The sequence below is a fragment of the Dendrobates tinctorius genome, unplaced genomic scaffold (genome assembly GCF_039654945.1).
Source record: "Dendrobates tinctorius isolate UK_male_01 unplaced genomic scaffold, ASM3965494v1 ptg000085l, whole genome shotgun sequence".
Lineage (NCBI taxonomy): Eukaryota > Metazoa > Chordata > Amphibia > Anura > Dendrobatidae > Dendrobates > Dendrobates tinctorius.
Window position 1 is genome coordinate 4,400,372 of NW_027361753.1, and position 22,066 is coordinate 4,422,437.

Genomic DNA, 22,066 nt, shown 5'->3' on the forward strand with positions numbered 1-22,066 from the left:
ACTGATGAGTCAAAATGTGACATATTTGGCTGTAACAGAAGGCAGTTTGTTCGCCGAAGAGAAGAAGAGGGGCACAATAATGAGTGTCAGCAGGAGCAATGAAGGGTCCTTTTAAATGAGAAAGCTATCCTCGCCGACACCTGGTTGCCATGTGCAAAGTCATTGGTAGTGAGTTGCTTAATCTCTTATCAATAAATCCTTGACAGTTAAACAACAGCACACACTTTGACAAGTGACATTTCTGTAAAATCTGTGTATCAGGCTCTATCTACTGGTGTCTTCAGATTACCTAGCAAAAACCTGCTGACAGATTCCCTTTTAGTAATAAACAAAAAAAGTTGCACTGTGTAGTGCTAAAGCATGTCAATATGGATCCTAGGAAAAAACTGAGATGCTTAGCACATAATTTGGCCAATTCATGCATGACCAGCAGGCAACGACAAGGCGGAGTTTGTATGTTCTCCCCATGTTTGGAGTGTGGGAGGAAACCCACTCAAAGACTTACTGATAGTGGGTGTAGATTGTGAGCCCCCATGGGGACAGCGATGATAATGGGCTGCGGAATATGATGGCGCTATATAAGTCAACAAAACAAAAAATACATCTAATCACTAGGCCTTATTTATCAAAACTAAGGTTGTGCTCAAAGTTTACATACCCCAGCAGTATTTTTGCTTTCTTGGCCTTTTTTCAGAGAATATGAATGATAACACCAAAACTTTTTCTCCACTCATAGTTAGTGGTTGGGTGAAGCCACTTATTGTCAAACTATTGTGTTTTCTCTTTATAAATCATAATGACAACCCAAAACATCCAAATGACATTAAAAAACATACAAAAGTTCACATACCCCATTTATTAATACCGTGTATTGCCGTCTCTAACATCAATGACAGCTTGAAGTCTTTTGTGGTAGTTGTGGATGAGGCTCTTTATTTTCTCAGATGGTAAAGCTGCCCACTCTTCTTAGCAAAAAGCCTCCAGTTCCTGTAGATTCCTGGGCTGTGTAGCATGAACTGCGCGCTTGAGATCTCCCCAGAGTGGCTCAATGATACTGAGGTCAGGAGACTGAGATGGCCACTCCAGAACCTTCACTTTGTTCTGCTATAGCCAATGACAGATTGACTTGGTCTTGTGTTTTGGATCGTTGTCATGTTGGATCGTCCAAGTACATCCCATGCGCAGCTTCTGGGCTGAAGAGTGTAAATTTGCTTTCAGTGTTTGCTGATAACGTGATGCATTCATCTTTTCTTCAACTTTGACCAAGTTTCATGTGCCTTTGTACATCACACATCCACAAAACATCAGCAATCCACCTCCGTGCTTTACAGTAGAAATGGTGTTCCTTTCATCATAGGCCTTTGACCTCTCCAAATGTAACGTTTATGGTTGTGGCCAAAAAGATCAGTTTTGGTCTCATCACTCCAAATTACCTTGTTCCAGAAGTTTTGAGGCTTGTCTCTGTGCTGTTTTGCGTATTTTAGGCGATATACTTAGTGGCATTTGCGCAGTAATGGCTTTCTCCTGGTGACTCGACCATGCAGCCCATTTTTCTTCAAGTGCCACCTTATTGTGCATCTTGAAACAGCCACACCGCTAGTTTTCAGAGTCCTGTAGTTCAGCTGATGTTATTTGTGGGTTTTGCTTTGCATTCTGAACAATTTTCCTGCCAGTTGTGGATGAAATTTTTGTTGGTCTACCTGACCGTGATTTTGTTTTTACAGAGCCCCTGATTTTCCATTTGTTAATCACAGTTTGAATGCTGCTGTCTGTCATTATCAATTCCTTGGATATCTTTATGTATCCCTTTCCTGTTTTATACAGTTCAACTACCTTATCCCGTAGATCCGTTGACAATATTTTTACTTTCCCCATGACTCACAATCCAGAAACATCAGTGGCTGGATGAAAGATGCAAGAGTCTGTCTGGATCCCAGAAACTTTCTCAGCTTTTATGCACACACACTGATTACAAGCAAACAGGTCACAGGTGAGGATGTTACCTTTAGTAGCCATTCAAACCCATTTGTGTCACCTTCTGTGCCTGTTATCAGGCCAATATCACCAGGGTATGTGAACTTTTCATCAGGGTCATTTTGATGTTTTTTGTTGTCATTAAGATTTAAAAAGAGAAAAAGCATTAGTTTGACAATAAATGCCTTCACCCAACCACTAACCATGAGTGGAGAAAAAGTTTTGGTGTTGTCATTCATAGTCTCTGAAAAAAATGCCAAGAAAGCAAAAATTCTGCCGGAGTATGTAAACTTTTGAGCACAACTGTATCTAATAGAAAATCTGTCTTTGTCATCCATAGCAACCAATCAGAACGTAGCTTTCATTTTTAAAACATCTTTGATAAATCTGCCCTACTGCGTTTTCACTGAAATTACTGGTGTTTTCCATTCTTGATTGTCACTACCATGAAAAGAATATCTTATAGTAAAAAAATAATTGGGAAGTTGTCTTCTTTTTGGTCGTTTTCAACTGATGTGAGTGATGTCACTCATTGATACGTCACCACAGTCAGAAAGGGGGCCCTGAGCAAGGAAAATAGATGGGCCCTTTGCAGTCGAATAACTTATCGTAATGCACAGTTTCACCTGCTTATGAGGTGGTAGTGGCCCCCTGACCTGTTATGAGGTGGTAGTGGCCCCCTGACCTGTTATGAGGTGGTAGTGGCCCCCTGACCTGTTGGGCCCCTGGGTGTCTGCACAGGGTGCGCCAATGATATGTCCGCTACTGGACAAGAGTACAGCGGGGATATTGCAGATAAGGCTCTGTGCACACAGCAGCTGGAGAGCAATGTTATTTAAGGTTCCTTCTACGATCTGTAAATGTTGCCAGGTTCCGGCACTGAAGCATGGCTTCCTCCTCTGGCTTGTGAGATGGTCGATCATCAACACGTTTCCTGGTCGGGCAGCTGCCAGGATCTATATCTTTACACTTGGTGGTTTTTGTCATTCAAGCAAATCAAACAAAACCGTGTCCAATTTTCTTTGCTTACTTAAATGAAACACTACTGAAAGTTCCAAGAAGAAGCCAGCGCCATACTCTGAGTATGAGACTCATGTAAATCATGGCTTATTACATCTGGGTAATGCAGTCTGCCACGTAAGAGAGACACGGAGCAGATACTATTCAGCCGAAATCCCACATACACTTTAGATAGATATGTCGTTCGTCTGGCAGCCATCTTAGCTGTCTCTCCAATAGACTGGCGCGCGCGCCCTTCCGTGTGTTCCTGTGTTCTCTATGAAAGACTTCCTGCCAGACATCTCCAGAGGTGGCTTATCTCTTGGGGAACGAAAGGATCGGCAGTCCAAAATTGGATCCTTGTCTCCCCCGATAGTCATTTGCCCATAGACAATAGACTGTCGGCTGAACCCAACGATATCGACGGCTTCAGTTGACGTTGGCCTAATGTGTATGGGGGGCTCAACCCTAACATCATACACAACTATAGTAAGAGATCCCTTCCCTGCCACTATATCCATGATCCTAAGATGATCTCCTAACATACAAAGGAGCAAAAATCACCAAAATTTCTACGTTAGGGGAATAAATGTCCATTGTGGGGCAATGCCTTAAAGGGTTTATCCAGAACTAGTTTTTTTTTCTTTTACTGTGGGCTCAAAAACTAGAAGGCAGGGTAGCTGCAACCTACATGTCTCTTGTGCCCAACGCCGATATCTGCTGGCGATTCAGCGTCTTCTGCTGACGTCACACCACAACAACAGAGCAATGACTTCTCTTCCGCTTTGCTGAGTTGATGGGGCGTGATGGCCGACGTGATGCAGACTGTCAGACGGTTGGCTCTCCACTGCAAAACTTCAGGATGATGACACCAGCAGTCACTCCCCATCGACAGAGCAGAGCAGAAAAGACGCTGCTCTGTCGACGTGGCGCCGAATCGCCAGCAGGATCAACCTGTGACCACCCTGTGCTGGCAAATATCGGCGCCAGGTACAACAGACAGGTTGCAACTGTTACAGTAAGAGCTGCTCTGTTGTTGAGCAGCTGAATCACTGACAGGTGCAGCATCATCGGAGGAGCACAGGGACGGCAATCTGGCCATCTTCAGATGAGCACTTACAAGCTCTATAGTAAAGAGCTTGTAAGTTTCCTGCACAGGAGGCAGTTCACCACTGATACACTGCAGAAGTGGCTGGTATCTTAAGCAAGAAGCGGTAAATAAATTAAATAAAAAATCTTGCCGTTCAAGATTATATTTTTAATAAGTGGTGAATTGAAAAGTGTTTATGAACTTTGCAATTTTAACCTTTTCAGAAGATGAAACAACCTATTTAAAGGGGTTTTCTGGTTGTAACAAGTCCTCATTTACCAAAAAGAAACAATAGGTAATAACTGCTAAGTGAGTGGGGGTCCCAATAGAAGGCTATCCTGGAAATAGGTAAAAACTTGTTAACTTTCTAAAGTACTAGAACTAGAATGCCACAAAAAAAAAAAAATCTCGTCTCTACGTAGTGAAGGCTGCAGCTGTTTATCCTTAAAAATTTATGCTGTACTTGACTATATACCATAGATTTTAAATAAAGTGGCAGCACCTATGGCAATTATTGGGGGATTCCAAAGGTCAGACTATCATCAGTCTAGCATATTGTAACTTCCTATAACCTGAATACCCCTTTAAATAATGGTCTCAGGCATCAATCCACTTCAAGCTCTGCAGCAACCACTAAAAAGGACGTTTCGCTGTTACTTTTTCACAGCCCCATCTCAGGTTATTAACCCCTTCGCACCCGAGCCTGTTTTTGCCTTCGTGACCGGGCCAATTTTTTCAATTCTGACCAGTGTCACTGTATGAGGTCATAACTCTAGAACGCTTCAACGGATCCTGCTGATTCTGACAATGTTTTCTCGTGCCATATTGTACTTCATGATGGTGGTAAAATTTCTTAGATATGAACTGCGCTTATTTATTAAAAAAAATCGAAATTTGGCGAAAATTTAGAAAATTTAGCAATTTTCAAACTTTTAATTTTTATGCCCTTAAATCAGAGAGTGATATCGCACAAAATAGTTAATACATAACATTTCCCACATGTCTAGTTTACATCTGCACAATTTTGGAAGCATAATTTTTTTTTTTTTTTAGGAAGTTATAAGGGTTAAAAGTTGACCAGCGGATTTCTCATTTTTACAACAAAATTTACAACACCATTTTTTTGGGGACCACCTCACATTTGAAGTGAGTTTGGAGGGTCAATATGACAGAAAATAACCAAAAATGATACCATTCTAAAAACTTCAACTCTCAATGTACTCAAAACCACATTCAAGAAGTTTATTAACCCTTCAGGTGCTTCACATGAATGAATGGAATGTGGAAGGAAAAAATAGACATTTAACTTTTTTTCACAAACATTTTACTTCAGAACCATTTTTTTTATTTTCACAAGTGTAAAAAGAGAAAATGAACCATAAAATTTTTTGTGCAATTTCTCCTGAATACGCCGATACCCCGTATGTGGGGCTAAACCACTGTTTGAGCACACGGCAGAGCTCAGAACGGAAGGAGCGCCGTTTGACTTTTTCAATGCAGAATTGGCAGGAATTGAGATCGGATACCATGTCACATTTGGAGAGCCCCTGATGTGCCCAAACAGTGGAAACCCCCCCCAAGTGAACCCATTTTGGAAACTAGACCCCTTAAAGAACTTATCTACACTCACTGGCCACTTTATTAGGTACACCATGCTAGTAAGGGGTTGGACCCCCTTTTGCCTTCAGAACTGCCTCAATTCTTTGTGGCAGAGATTCAACAAGGTGCTGGAAGCATTCCTCAGAGATTTTGGACCATATTGACATGATGGCATCACACAGTTGGCGCAGATTTGTCGGCTGCACATCCCTGATGCGAATCTCCCGTTCCACCACATCCCAAAGATGCTCTATTGGATTGAGATCTGGTGACTGAGGAGGCCATTTGAGTACAGTAAACTCATTGTCATGTTCAAGAAACCAATCTGAGATGATTCGAGCTTTATGACATGGCGCATTATCCTGCTGAAAGTAGCCATCAGATGTTGGGTACATTGTGGTCATAAAGGGATGGACATGGTCAGCAACAATACTCAGGTAGGCTGTGGCGTTGCAACGATGCTCAATTGGTACCAAGGGGCCCAAAGAGTGCCCAGAAAAAATTCCCCACACCATGACACCACCACCACCAGCCTGAACCGTTGATACAAGGCAGGATGGATCCATGCTTTCATGTTGTTTACGCCAAATTCTGACCCTACCATCCGAATGTCGCAGCAGAAATCGAGACTCATCAGACCAGGCAACGTTTTTCCAATCTTCTACTGTCCAATTTCGATGAGCTTGTGCAAATTGTAGCCTCAGTTTCCTGTTCTTAGCTGAGAGGAGTGGTACCCAGTGTGGTCTTCTGCTGCTGTAGCCCATCTGCCTCAAAGTTCGACGCACTGTGCGTTCAGAGATGCTCTTCTGCCTACCTTGGTTGTAACGGGTGGCAATTTGAGTCACTGTTGCCTTTCTATCAGCTCGAACCAGTCTGCCCATTTCTCCTCTGACCTCTGGCATCAATATGGCATTTCCGGCCACAGAACTGCCGCTCACTGGATTTTTTTTCTTTTTCGGACCATTCTCTGTAAACCCTAGAGATGGTTGTGCGTGAAAATCCCAGTAGATCAGCAGTTTCTGAAATTCTCAGACCAACCCTTCTGGCACCAACAATCATGCCACGTTCAAAGGCACTCAAATCACCTTTCTTCCCCATACTGATGCTCGGTTTGAACTGCAGGAGATTGTCTTGACCATGTCTACATGCCTAAATGCACTGAGTTGCCGCCATGTGATTGGCTGATTAGAAATTAAGTCTTAACACACAGTTGGACAGGTGTACCTAATAAAGTGGCCAGTGAGTGTAGATGTGTTGTGAACACTTTGAACCCCCAAGTTCTTCACAGAAGTTTATAACTTAGAGCCATGAAAATAAAAAATCATTTTTTTTTCCACAAAATGACTTTTAGCCCCCAATTTTTATTTTCACAAGGGTAACAGGAGAAATTGGACCCTAAGAGTTGTTGTCCAATTTGTCCTGAGTACGCTGGTACCCTATATGTGGGAGAAAACTACTGTTTGGGCACACGTCGGGGCTCGGAAGGGAAGTAGTGACGCTCTGGAATGCAGACTTTGATGGAATGGTCTGCGGGTGTCATGTCGCGTTTGCAGAGCCCCTGATGTACCTAAACAGTGGAAACCCCCCACAAATGACCCCATTTTGGAAACTAGACTCCCCAAGGAAGTTATCTAGATGTGTGGTGAGCACTTTGAACCCCAAGTGTTTCACTAAAGTTTATAATGTAGAGCCGTGAAAATAAAAAAAATCATTTTTTTTCCACAAAAATGATCTTTAAGCCCCCAATTTTTATTTTCACAAGGGTAACAGGAGAAATTGGACCCTAAGAGTTGTTGTCCAATTTGTCCTGAGTACGCTGGTACCCCATATGTGGGAGAAAACTACTGTTTGGGCACACGTCAGGGCTCAGAAGGGAAGTAGTGACGTTCTGAAATGCAGACTTTGATGGAATGGTCTGCGGGCGTCATATTGCATTTACAGAGCCCCTGATGTACCTAAACAGTGGAAACCCCCAATTCTAATTCCAACCCTAACCCCAACACACCCCTAACCGTAATCCCAACCCTAACCATAACCCTAACCACAAACCTAACACCAACACACCCATAACCCTAATCCCAGCCCTAGCCCTAGCCCTAACCCTAGCCCTAACCTGCATGACTGCTTTATTTTTTTTTTTACTTTTTTTTTTTCTTTTTGTGGCAAGATGCCCTGCGATCTGACTCATAGTAACGCCACTTCTCCTCTGATCTCACACTGACAGATGATCAGAGGAGAAGCAGCGTTACTATGTGACAAGATCACTGCCTGGCACATAGTAACGCGACTTCTCCTCTGATCTCACACTGACAGATGATCAGAGGAGAAGCAGCGTTACTGTGTGACAAGATAGCTGCCTGGCACAGCTGTGCCAGGCAGCGATCAGCTGTGCCAGGCAGCGATCTAGTCACATAGTGACTGTCAGTGTGAGATCAGAGGAGAAGTTGCATTACAATGAGTGAGATCGCCTAAGCTTTCCCAGCGAGCGCTCTCATTGGCTGCTGTGACGCGACGTCATCAGGACCTGAACCAATCAGGTCTCGATGACGTCAGGGGGTCCCAGCATGCATTGTGCACCGGGATCCCTGTGTTATAAGGTATGTCGGGGTCCCGGGGGGCACAAAACCGCCGACAGTAGATAAACGTCGGCGCTGCACAAAGCCCAGCAAGTGCCAACGTTTATCTACTGTGGGCGGTCGGGAAGCAGTTAAATCACTAGAAGAGGGCAAATGCGATATATTGTGCTTAAAAGAGGTTGTCCCATTTGCACAACGCATTAATAAAAAGCAGGGTCCCCAATATTGAGGTATTTACACCTAGGGAAGTTCTAAGACTATGTGTTCACTGCGTTTTTTAGAGTTTTTGAAGGAGAAAATGTTTCAGCAAAGAGCCAGTGTGAGCAGAGGAGAATGATGAGCGTTATATTAAAGTCCGAACAACAGCTAGTGGGGGCTTTTGGGACTGGTATCCCCATCATCCGACACCTGCTGCCAATAACAGTGACAGTAGGTGCGGATGATCGGGGTATTCCACAGCCCCCACCTGCTGTCGTTTGGACTTTAATATAGCGCTCAACATTCTCCTCTGCTCGACGGCAGAGCAGGGGAGAATGATGAGAGCCGGCTTCAGAACGAACCTGCCGCCGGGGAACAGCGCTTACTGTAGCGCTTCTTCCCTAGCGGTTGTCCATGTGGTACTGATGTGGCACATGGGTGGCACACAGGTAGCACATGGTTGCCACACGTGTGTCACATGTAGTACACACACGGACACACAGACACTGATATCTCCGGTACCTGTTTTTCTGGAACCGGAAATAAACGGACATGTGAAAGAGGCCTAAAGAATGGTCAGGTCACTTCTTTTAGCGCTTCATGGCTTCCGAAGCCTAAAGAAGTTCAAAAGGGCAAAACATGCACAGCAATTTGTTTTGACATTGCAGTGCATATGTGCATTCTTTCTGGGGTTTTTTTTAGCTCTTTTTTAGGTGGATTCAAGGCAGAATGTGCTTTATAGACATGTTGTGTGTGTGGCGCCCCTAGGAGTATGGTCGCCACAGTGGCATTACCTTCCTCCTAGGGAGTGTGATGTCATGCTTGGAAGCAATAAAGGGTCTCTCTATCAGTTAAATACAACACACAGCACAGTTCCCACTCCAGGCCAACAGAGGGAGCTCTGATCCAAAACTGGGGGAAGAACTGCTCTCTGGGGGCCAGGAAGGGGAAATTGGTGAGTTCGTATGAGGAGGGCAACGTGTGTGGACGTGAGGAGAAGAGCTGGAAGATTGAGCAGATTTCAGACTTCTAGCTATAGCGCATGATCTGGAGCCCAGTCTCCAAGGCTGTATGGATACTGATGTTCCTGCAGCAGAAACTGGAGGAATACGAAGCTGTAAATGCTCTGTTCCCACATAAGACTCGGAGGCACAACAGCAACGGGTGAGCCAGAAGAAGAAGAAGGCTACAGGGAGTTCTAAATGAGAACAAGCAAGTGGAACTTCAGTGTAACACAGTACTGCAAGTCCCTAAAATAAGCGCTAGAAAGGAGACTACACAACCCATCTGCATAGAGAGATTCCTAAGTTGCTTCCAGTCCGGCCAGCCTCTGTTCCATCTGTAATCTGGAATTCTGGACTGCATTTACCAAGCAAAGTAAAGGTAAAAGAAACTGCACCCTATTGTGTCCTTGCCTTCTTCCTGCAAACTCTCCAGCACTGCTACATCTCTGTGCCAAACACTACACCCTCTTCCTCAACACCGATCCTCTTCATCTACACTGCCCTCGGACTGCAGCCCTGCCTGTGAAGGGTTACAACATCATTGCTGCACCACACCATCTGTCCCAGAGGATCTGTTTGCAGCGTCGGCTTAACATCTTCATTGCCGAGCACCACAGGTGGCGTCACGTATCATCCACTCATACACTTTAATCATCAGCCACACTATTCTTTTACATGGACGCCCAGGGCCACGGACCGGGTCACCTCTACTGTGACACTTCTCTCTGAGATACCGGCCCGGTACCGAGAACCCCACTGCCCTGGCGGGCGATCCATATGCATACACCCTAAGCGGCTGCTGTATGAAATTCAGATTATTACACGCTATCTATGTAGTAACTGGGTCATAAATAAGTCATCTATTCTAAGTTCTCTGCATTCACAGAGAGAGACTTACTCAGAAATGTATCCTATATGAACTTACAGTATTCTACATTGTCCATAGATTGCTATGTACCTGCTAATGAAGCAGGACTAGTTCGGTGAGGCTTCTGTTCTGCAAGAATAGTCCTGCCTCGTGTCTTCTAATCACTCCTCCCTGTGTGTGTGACCGCCAGCCTGCAGAACGTTCCTACCATAACAGAGAGTGCATACGCCTTAGAAATGGTACTTTTTGTTTTACAGAGATCTGATGTACCAGTCATGAAAAAAAATGATGTACTGTAGAAGTCTTACGCAAATGAGACAGTAAAGCTGGTAGTCCACTAGGGGTGAGTCAATGCACTTACACAGCTTCTTACAAGTGCACTGACACACCCCCATTGCACATGCAGCCTGATTTGCATATGGCTTTTACACTAGATTTCTCAGGAATGTCACATCAGATCTCTGCTTCTCTATCATATTTCTTAATGTAAAAAAATAACTACAGGTTCCCTTTAAAGAATATGTGCACTTTGCTTTCCCTTAACGGCATGTATTTTTAAAAGACAGTAAAAAGACAAGTAAAAGAGTTACAAACGCTCATGTAAAAACAATTTCATAAAAGGATTCTCAATTAATTTAATCTGCAGCGAAAATTAATAGTGCAAGCAAAATGCAGCAGTAGGAAACAGCTGAAGAGTACAGAATCCTTAATGAAACTCAATTACAAAAATATTTTTTTTGTATTTCTGTTGCCAAAATACATGCATTTAATAAAAAAAAATTCCCCAAACGCATCCTTATCCTTTATCCCCTTCATGGCCTTGCATGTTAAAAGTAATGTCTCTGCCCTTGATGCAGGCTCACACGCAGAGCCCGAAGATTTCCCCGCACATGATGACTGATTTAATGTGCCTTTAACAGCGCCAGGTGGAGTGGAGCTTCGTTCATGGTGTTGACCTTTTAATTCCTGCTGTCGATCTCTGACAGCGGAAAATGACACGCACCGACGTGGATGCGCCTCATTCCACACTCCTATCGGCGCTCCCGTGTCGTGATCATGGGGCACCAAAGGGTTGAAAAAACCGTCTGGGTTCTGCTGTGTTATTACGATCCTCCGACGTTCATAGAAGATCCTGATCTATGCTACAGATAGCAGCGCTGATGCACTCACTATATCATAAACGATCAGATGATCATGGCTTCAGTAAAGAAAAAGTTTTTAAAAACATAAAAAAACATCAAAAATTCAAATCAACCTCCTTTTGCTCCATTGAAAATAAAATAATAATAATAATAATAAAACACATATTTGGTATCGTTGAGTTCTGAAATGTCCGATTTACCAAAATATAAAAAAAAAAATCTGATCAGCAATTGGCATAACAAAGAAAAAATTCAAAACGTCATTATGCTTTCTTGGCAGCCGCAACATTGCAATAAAATGTAATATCAGGTGATCAAAACATTGTGTCTATCCCAAAATGGTATCAGTAAAAAACATTAGCTCAGTGCACAAAACACAAGCTCTCACCCAGCCCCTGATCCCGAAAAATGAAAACGTTACAGGTCTTGGAATATGGCGACACAAGATAATTATTTCTTCTTACAAATTTCCATTTCCTTTTATGATTTAACCCCTTAACGTCTATTGACGGACACAGTCCGTCATGGCCAGGTGTAGGCTCCCGCACCATGACGGACGGCGTCCGTCATGCATTTAAGCTAGCACTGTGTGTAAATACGCAGTGGTAGTTCAATGCCGACAGCTGTCTGTGACAGCTGAGAGGCACGGGAAGAGGTGCGGAGACCCGTGCTGTCAGTCCCCGCACCGGATCGCTATGATCGGTCAGTCAGTCTGACTGACTGATCACTGCATGATCTCGCAGGAGATGCTGAAATTTCAGCACCTCCCACCTGATCAGTGCAGGAGCTCAGCGCTGCCGGTGGCTGAGCTTCTGCATTTACAGCCAGGAGCGGCGTCCACACTGCTCCTGACTGTTATCCCCCTAATTGCTGCAATCAAGCGCGATCGCAGTGTTCGGAGGGAGAGGCAGAGGGACAGGAGCTCCCTCTGCCTTCTGATCGGCGTTCCCGCAATGTCATCGTGGGGCCCGATCTCTGCCATGATGACCATGGATGACCCCGGGTCATCCAGCTACGGAAAACCTCTGAGGTCATGCTCACAGCATGGTCTCAGAAGCTTTCACCATAGGTATAATACATTGCAATGCTGGAGCATTGCAATGTATTATATTTGCAACAAAAGTGAAAAAAAATGAAAGTCCCATAAAGGGACTAGGTAAAAAAGGAAAAAAAATATGTAAAAAATATGTTAAAAATAATTTTAAAAATCCATTAATAATTACACATTTTTATGTAAAAAAAAAAATCAAATAAACAAAAAAAAGTACACGTGTTTGGAATTGCCGCATCTGTAAAAATCCCATCTATAAAAGTGTCACACTAGTTAACCCCTTCAGTGAAGGCCGTAAAAAAACCACAAAAAAGTAGCAAATTATACTTTTTCCAAGCGGTATCATCATACCGCTTGGAAAAAGTGGAATAAAGCGCGATCAAAAAACCAAATGGTAATAAAAATAGTATCTCTGAAAGCGCCATCTTGTTCTGCAAAAAACAAGCCCCCACATGACTCTGTCGGCCAAAATATGGAAAAATTATAACTCTCAAAATACGGCGATGCAAAAACTTCTTACAAAAAAAGCGTCTTTTAGTGTGTGACAGCTGCTAAACATAAAAACAAGCTTTAAAAACTTGCTATAAATAGTAAATTAGACCCCCCTTTATCACCCCTTTAGTTAGGGAAAAAAAAATAAAATAAAAAAAGTATTTACCGTATATACTCGTGTATAAGCCGACCCCCTAATTTTGCCGCAAAAAACTGGGAAAACTTATTGACTTGTGTATAAGCCGAGGGTGGTGCTGCACAAGGGTTAATGGTAGTCCAAAAAGATGCTCCATAGATAAATATCCGCATAAAATGCTGCAAAAGGGTTAATGGTGGCCCAACAAGATGCTCCAAAGATAAACACCCCCATATATTGCTGCACAAAGGTTAATGGTGGCCCAAGTAGAAGCTCCATACATCTATACCCCCATATGCTGCACAGGGGTTAATGGTGGCCAAGTAGATGCTCCATACATCAATACCTCCCATATGCTGCACAAGCGTTAATGGTGGCCCAAGTAGATGCTTCATACATAAATACCCCCATATGCTGCACAGGGGTTAATGGTGGCCAAGTAGATGCTCCATACATAAATACTCCCATATGCTGCATAGGGGTTAATGTTGTCCCAAGTAGATGCTTCATACATAAATACCCCCATATGCTGCACAGGGGTTAATGGTGGCCAAGTAGATGCTCCATACATCAATACCTCCCATATGCTGCACAAGCGTTAATGGTGGCCCAAGTAGATGCTTCATACATAAATACCCCCATATGCTGCACAGGGGTTAATGGTGACCAAGTAGATGCTCCATACATAAATACCCCCATATGCTGCACAGGGGTTAATGGTTACCAAGTAGATGCTCCATACATCAATACCCCCATGTGCTGCACAGGGGTTAATGGTGGCCCAAGTAGATGCTCCATACATAAATACCCCCCATATGCTGCACAAGGGTTAATGGTGGCCCAAGTAGAAGCTCCATACATGAATACATCCCATAAGCTGCACAGGGGTTAATGGTGGCCAGGTAGATGCTCCATACATAAATACCCCCATATGGGTCGCCCTCCCAGGGCCGTGGGGTACTCGGTACCGGGCCTGATGAGCTTCAATGGGAGATGTCATGGTAGCTGGGACCCGGCCCGTGGCCCTGGGCGCCCATTGTAAAAAGAGGAAAATGTTCATGTACTTTTGATGATTGGAATGAATGAGTCGTGACGCCACCTGTGGTGTTCGGCAATGAAGGTGTTAAGATCCTCTGGGACAGATGGTGTGGTGCAGCAATGCTGTTATAGCCCTCCCCAGGCAGGGCTTTAGTCCCAGGGCAGTGTAGGTGAAGTGACACTTAGATGGTGTAGTGTCGGGCGCAGGGGATGTAGCGGTGCTCGGCAGGTTGACGCAGGAATAAGTGGAGGACACCAGGGTATGTAGTTCCAAAGCTTTACTCACAGTCTGTTGTGGCACAAGAGCCCGCTTCCGTTCAGTGTCCTCCGGGTCAGGAGCTCAGCCAACTTCCAGGCAAGATGAAGTACTCCTTTCCAACACTCCGCCAACTTATGTGCCTTTTTTGAACGTCTCCCTCTTAGCGCCTGAAGTACTCACAGTACTGAGTTACACTGGAGCTCCTCCGGTCAGATGTTCCTATGAACTCTACTTGTACGGCAGACAGCTGTAGCCTGCTTCGGGGACTCCTTACTACCTAGTCCCGGCTCACTATCGTTGCTGTTGTGCCCCCAAGTCTGGTGTGGGAATAAAGTGATGAAAACTTCTATTCCTCCGGTGTCTGCTGCAGGACCATTAGTATCCATACAACCTCGGGGACCGGACCCCGGCCTTGCACTTAGAACTTGGGAAGGGTTCTCCTCTAACCCTAATCCTTAGTTCTCTTCTTCTCCTCACGTTCCGTACTAATCCTTTCCTTCTTATGGAGAGTCAGGCTTCTATCAAAGTCCCTTTCCTGTGCCAGCGGACCCAGATCACTGAGGTCGGCTGCAGCACTTCCTTCATCCAACCCACTCCGGGGATCTTCACTCACAGACTGACCTCATCAGACTCCTGTGACAAACTGACTGAATCCTAAACCCTTCCCGCTCTTTTAGTGCAGACTAAACTCCACCCGCCTCCCAGCATGCTTCATGTTCCAAGCAGGGAGCCACCAAAGGGTGCTTTGCTACACTACTGTGTTGTGTGGGTTGCAGGTGTTGGAGCGTGGTCAGGTGTCTCCACCTTACCTGAATGGTGGGGTACCACACCTCAGGAGGATGTGCAGTACCTCTGTGGCGACTGAACCTTCAGGGGCGCCACACATATGCTGCACAGGGGTTAATCGTGGCCAAGTAGATGCTCCAAAGATAAATGCCCCCATATATTGCTGCACAACGGTTAATAGTGGCCCAAGTAGAAGCTCCATACATAAATACTCCCATATGCTGCACAAGGGTTAATGGTGGCCCAAGTAGATGCTCCATAGATAAATAACCCCATGTGCTGCACAGGGGTTAATGGTGTCCCAAGTAGAAGCTCCATACATCAATACCCCCCATATGCTGCACAAGGGTTAATGGTGGCCCAAGTAGAAGTTCCATACATAAATACCCCCATATGCTGCACAGGGGTTAATGGTGGCCAAGTAGATGCTCCATACATGAATACCCCCATATGCTGCACAGGGGTTAATGGTGGCCCAAGTAGATGCTCCATACATAAATACCCCCATATGCTGCACAGGGGTTAATGGTGGCCAAGTAGATGCTCCATACATGAATACCCCCATATGCTGCACAGGGGTTAATGGTGGCCCAAGTAGATGCTCCATACATAAATACCCCCATATGCTGCACAGGGGTTAATGGTGGCCCAAGTAGATGCTCCATACATGAATACCCCCATATGCTGCACAGGGGTTAATGGTGGCCCAAGTAGATGCTCCATACATAAATACCCCCATATGCTGCACAGGGGTTAATGGTGGCCCAAGTAGATGCTCCATACATGAATACCCCCATATGCTGCACAGGGGTTAATGGTGGCCAAGTAGAAGCTCCATACATAAATACCCGCCATGTGCTGCACAAGGGTTAATGGTGGCCAAAGTAGATGTGTGGCGCCCCCCAGGAGTATGGTCACCACAGTGGCTTTGCCTTCCTCCAGGGGAGGGTAATGCCAGGCTTGGAGGCAATGATGGGTCTCTCTCGCAGTCAATCCATACATGCAACACAGTTCCACTCCAGGCCAGCAGGGGTAGCTCTGAACCAGGATTAAGGGGAGGAGAGCTCTTTGAGGGCCAGGAGGAAGGAGAGTCAGTTAGTCTGCGGAGGGTGAAGTGTGCAGACGTGTAGAGAGAAGCTGGAGGTTGAGCTAGGAAGGAGAGCTCCCTCAGCTTGAGAGCGCAAGAACTGGAGCCTGGTCTCCATGGCTGTACGGATACTAACGGTCCTACAGCAGATACCAGAGGGGTAGGAGGCTGTAAATGCCCTACTCCCATCTAAGACTTAAGGCACAACAGCAGCTTGGATAGAGAGCCAGGACTCCGGAGAAGGGAGTCCCCGAGAGAGGCTACAGCTGTGTGCCGTGCAAGTAAGGTTCTTGGGAACATCTGACAGGAGGAACTTCAGAGTAACTAAGTACTGGAGTACTTCATTCAAACAAGCGCTAGGAAGGAGACTGCACAGCCCGTCTGCTGAGAGAGAATCCCTGAGTTGCTTCCAGTCTAGCCTGCTCCAATACCATGTGTAATCAGGACCCTGGACTGCAGTTATCAAGTAAAGGTACAGAAATTGCACCCCGCTGTGTCTTGTCTGCTTCCTACCTTTCTGGCACTCGTACATCCCCATGCCAACCCCATCTACACTGCCCTGGGACTATAGCTTCACCTGTGGGTAGCTTTTACACCCTTGCTGCACCCTACCATCAGACCCAGCGGATCTGCATGCAGCGTCGGCTTAACACCTCCCTTGCCGAGCACCACAGGTGGCGTCACGAACTATTCCATTCCACTTAAACTACATCACATTCCACCATTACTTGGGCGCCCAGGGCCACGGACCGGGTCACCACTGCTGTGACACATCCCACTGACACCGGCCCGGTACCGAGTACCCCACAGCCCTGGGAGGGCGACCCAGATGCTCCATACATAAATACCCCCATATGCTGCAAAGGGGTTAATGGTGGCCCAAGTAGATGCACCATACAAACAATTCCCCCATATGCTGATGCCTCTGCTGCAATTAAGAAAAAAAAAAAAAAGACATACCTCTCCGTTGCTGGGGGCCAGGTGCTGGTGTAGCCGCTGGCTGAGGCCCCCGTCACTGGTTATATTTACCGTTCCCGGTTGCATCGCTGTTTCCCGGGTCCTGTGCAGTGACGTTGTGACGAGGTCAGCTTACGCTGAGTCGACTTTTTCTTTAGAGTGGACCCTCCGGGTCGTGGCACCCACCCACCTAGGGCAAGCTGACTTTGTGAGGAACCACCCCTTATACAGGGAGTGTCAGGGGCAAGACCAAGGGGGTGAGCCACCATGATTGCTGGCACCAGACGGCCGACTCAGATAGACACTAGGTACGGTGTCTGACGACAAGGACGTGCAGGAAACAAGACTGGACAAGATGTAAGTTCAAGGTATCTTCATTAAGACAAATTCAGGATAACATTCAGTGCAAAACGTGATAACAAGCAAACACGGCAAGGTGCGTGCGTGGCATGCCAAGGTCCATGGAATAGTACGTGCTAGAAGGCAAGCCTGGTTACCGGCAAGGACACGATGACATCAGACTCAGGGCATCAGGCTGTAAACTTCATGCTTAGGATCTCTGGCAGGGATGGCAGACTCCGGGAATCCAGCAGGCAAACCAGGGTACAAGCAAGGAGGCACGATGGATCTCCAGGCATGGTGCATGTTAGGGAACACACCGAGGTCCAAGGCAAGATTCCAGGCAGGATGCGTGCTAGAGGCACAACAGGGTCCAGGGCAAGGTGCAAGGCAAGGTGCGTGTGTAGGGGACACGCCAGGTACAAAGTGCGAAACACGGTGCGTGTGTAGGAGACACGCCAGGGTTCAAAGTTCAACATACAAGACTGGATGCGTGTATAGAGACATGCCAAGGCACAAGGGACAAGGCAGAGTCCTGCGCGTGCAGAGGGGCACACCAGGGTCATGGTTCAAGGCAGAGTCCTGCGCGTGCAGAGGGGCACGCCAGGGTCAGGGTTCAAGGCAGAGTCCTGCGCATGCAGAGGGGCACGCCAGGGTCAGGGTTCAAGGCAGAGTCCTACGCGTGCAGAGAGACACGCCAGGGTCAGGGTTCAAGGCAGGATCCTGCACGTGCAGAGGGCTCGCCAGGGACAGAGTTCAGGCTAGGACCTGTGCGTGCGAGAGGGCATGACAGGGTACATGGCTAGACCTGCGCGTACTTTTACAGAAGCACGGGGAGGTATGTCACGGGGCAGGCGAGGGCCTGCGCATGCTAAGAGAAGCACAGAGAGCACAGTGCAGAGACAGCGTAGGTGCAAGGAAGCACAGAGAGCACGGCTGGGGCACTGGCTAGCTGGACGGGCTGCAGCACAAACAGGCGGGCAAGACTCCAGCGAACCCGGCTGGGGCATAGCAGGCGACACAGCTGTCACTGACTGACGAGCACGGCTGAGGCACAAGCAGGCAGGCACGGCTAGGGCGGGCACGGCTGAGGCACAGGCAGGAGGCTAGGAAGGCCAGGCGCATGCAAAGGGCACACGGAGAAACAAGGCAAGGCAAAGCAAGAAACAAGGCAAGGCAGGATACGGAACACGGAGCGGAACATACGCAGAAACACAGAGCCAGGTCAGAGCGAGAACAGAGCTAGCAGCGGAGCGTAGGCTGAAGCCCAGAGCCGGGTCAAGGGAGAACCTTGAGACTAGCGTGGAAATGTGCAAGAGAGCACGATAGGACAGAGTCTAGCAGCGGCGCGTAGGCCGAGGCCCAGAGCCGGGTCAAGGGAGCACCTTGAGACTAGACATGGAAATGTGCAAGAGAGCACCATAGGGCAGAGTATGGAAAACCAGGCATAGACAAGAACCATGAGAAGTACTACAAGGCTCAGAATAGCAAAGACCAGACATGGCGAAACAGGCTAAGGCAGAGAACAGCGGAAGAACTACAAGGCAAAGCAAGGCAAGGACAAACATGGCACGAGAGACAACACAAGACATGGCACGAGACAAGAGGCAGAGTACAAGCACAGAGCGTGTGCAGAGACGCACGACAGGGCAGAGTGCAGGGGCACAGAATACAGGGAGCAACCGAGCAGACCAAGCAGCTATGCAGGGAAGCAACACAATACCCAGGCCCCGACCATAGGAAGGGGCGGTCAGATATAGCACCATAGCATCTGCAGTTCCGGGTCAGGATCAGGGAAGGACTTCCGGTTCAGTTCCTCCAGGAACATAGAGAGCGTGGCTAGATCAGACTGGGCAGAACCATAGAGAAGGTCACATGATCAGGGCTCCAGGAATACTTAGAGGATTGCAAAATCAGACAGTGCTGGAACATAGGAAAGGTCACATGACCAGGGGCTCCAGGAATACAGAGGATTGCAGAATCAGAGCAGAGACGGATGGTTACCTAGCAACGGTGTGCAGCCATGAGGTAAGGCACGCGTGCACACCGCTCCAGGCATCTTGCAGCACGAAACATAACGGGCATGAGAATTCAGTGCAAGTGCACACCGCTTCAGGAGTCATGCGGCATACCAGACATGGCGGGCATGATAGTTCGGTGCACGTGCACACTGCTCCAGGGGTCATGCGGCATAACAGACATGGCGGGCATGACGGACATGACAGGCATAACGGACATGGCGGGCATGACAGACATTAGCAGAGGGCGCGCACTGACTACGTCATCGTGCCCTCCGCTATGTCACAGCCAGAGGACCCGGAGACAGCGATGGAGTGGGGAGTGGTAAGTATTGCTCTGCTCCCCCGTCATACTCACCAGCCCCCTCCTGGCGCCCGGTCACTTCAGCCCAGAGCCCCTGCTTCCAGCATGATGTCGGCGTCTCAGGCTGTTCCTGCATTCAGCGGTCACGTGGTACCGCTCATTAAATATGCGCATATTCATGAGTTTAATGAGCGGTACCACGTGACCGCTGAATGCAGGAACAGCTGGGACACTGAGATCATGTGGGAAGCAGAGGGGCTGCAGAGACCATGCCAGGAGGGGGGAGTTTGGTCTCTGACACCGCCCAATCCCCCTCCCCCCCGCCGACTCCCGTATATGACTCGTGTATAAGCCGAGAGGGGGACTTTCAGCCCAAAAAAAGGTCTGAAAATCTTGGCTTATACACGAGTATATACGGTATTTCCATTTTCCCATTAAGGTTAGGGTTAGGGTTGGGGCTGGGGTTAGGGATAGGGTTAGGGTAAGAGTTGAGGCTGGGGTTAGGGAAAGGGTTAGGGTTGGGATTAGGGTTAGGGGTGTGCTGGGTTAAGTTTGTGGTTAGGGTTATGGTAAGGGTAGGGGGTGTGTTGGGGTTAGGGTTAGAGTTAGAATTGGGGGGTTTCCACTGTTTAGGCACATCAGGGGCTCTCCAAATGTGACATGGCATCTGATCTCAATTCCAGCCAATTTTGCATTGAAATGTCAAATGGCACTCCTTCCCTTCCGAGCTCTGCCATGCGCCCAAACAGTGGCTCCTCCCCCACATATAGGGTATCAGCATACTCAGGACAGACAACTTTTAGGGTCCAATTTCTCCTGTTACCTTTGGGAAAATAAAAATTTGGGGGCAAAAAGATCATTTTTGTGGAAAAAATAAGATTTTTTATTTTCACGGCTCAACACTATAAACTTATTTGAAGCACTTGGAGGTTCAAAGTGCTCCTCGGGGGGTCTAGTTTCCAAATTGGGGTCACTTATAGGGGGTTTCCACTGTTTAAGTACATCAGGGGCTCTCCAAACACGAATTGGCGTCTGCTCTCGATTCCATCAAATTTTTCGCTCAAAACCTCAAATGGCGCTCTTTCTCTTCCGAGCCCTGCCGTGCGCCTAAAGAGTGGTCTTCCTCCACACATGGGGTATCGGTGTACTCAGGAGAAATTTCACAATTTTGTGTTTCATTTTCTACTGATGCCCTTGACAAAATAAAAAAAATTGTGCCCGAAGTAAAATTTTTGTGAAAAAGCGTTAAATGTTAATTTTTTCCTTCCATATTGCTTCAATTCTTGTGAAGCACCTGAAGGGTTAATAATCTTTTTGAATGTGGTTTTGAGCATCTTGAAGGGTGCAGTTTTTAGAATGGTGTCACTTTTGGGTATTTTTTGTCATATTGACCCCCCAAACTCACTTCAAATGTGAGGTGGTCCCTAAAAAAATGATTTTGTAAATTTTGTTGAAAAAATGACAAAAAAAAAATTTCTTTTCAAAATTGTGCTGATGTAAAGTAGACATATGGGAAATGTTACTTATTAAGTATTTTGTATCTCTCTGACTTAACGGCATAAAAATGTATAGTTTGAAAATTGCAAAATATTAGAAATTTTTGTCATATTTCCATTTTTTCCACAAATAAACGCAAGTTATATCGAAGAAATTTTACCACTAACATAAAGTACAATATGTCACAAAAAAACGTTCTCAGAATTACCAGGATCCATGGAAGCGTTCCAGAGTTATAACAACATAAAGTGACAGTGGTCATTAACCTACAAAGTGGCTTGGTCCTTAAGGGGTTAAATTTTTTAAAAAAAACAAACTAAACATGTTTGGTATCTTCGTACTCGTACTGACCTGGAGAATCATGATGCCAGGTCAGTTTTACCGTATAGTGAATGTGGTAAATAAATAACCCCAAAACTATTGTGAAATTGCACTTTTTTTGCATTTTCAAAGCACTTGGATTTTTTTTCTTGTTTTTCAGTGCATCACATGATTAATTATTTGTGTCATTCAAAAGTACCACTCACCCAGCCCAAAAAACAAGCCCTGATATGGCTATAAATAAAAATGTTACGGCTCTTGGAAGAAGGAGAGGAAAAGGCGAAAACGAAAAAAAACGGAAAATCGCAGGGTCGTGAAGGGGTTCGTGCGG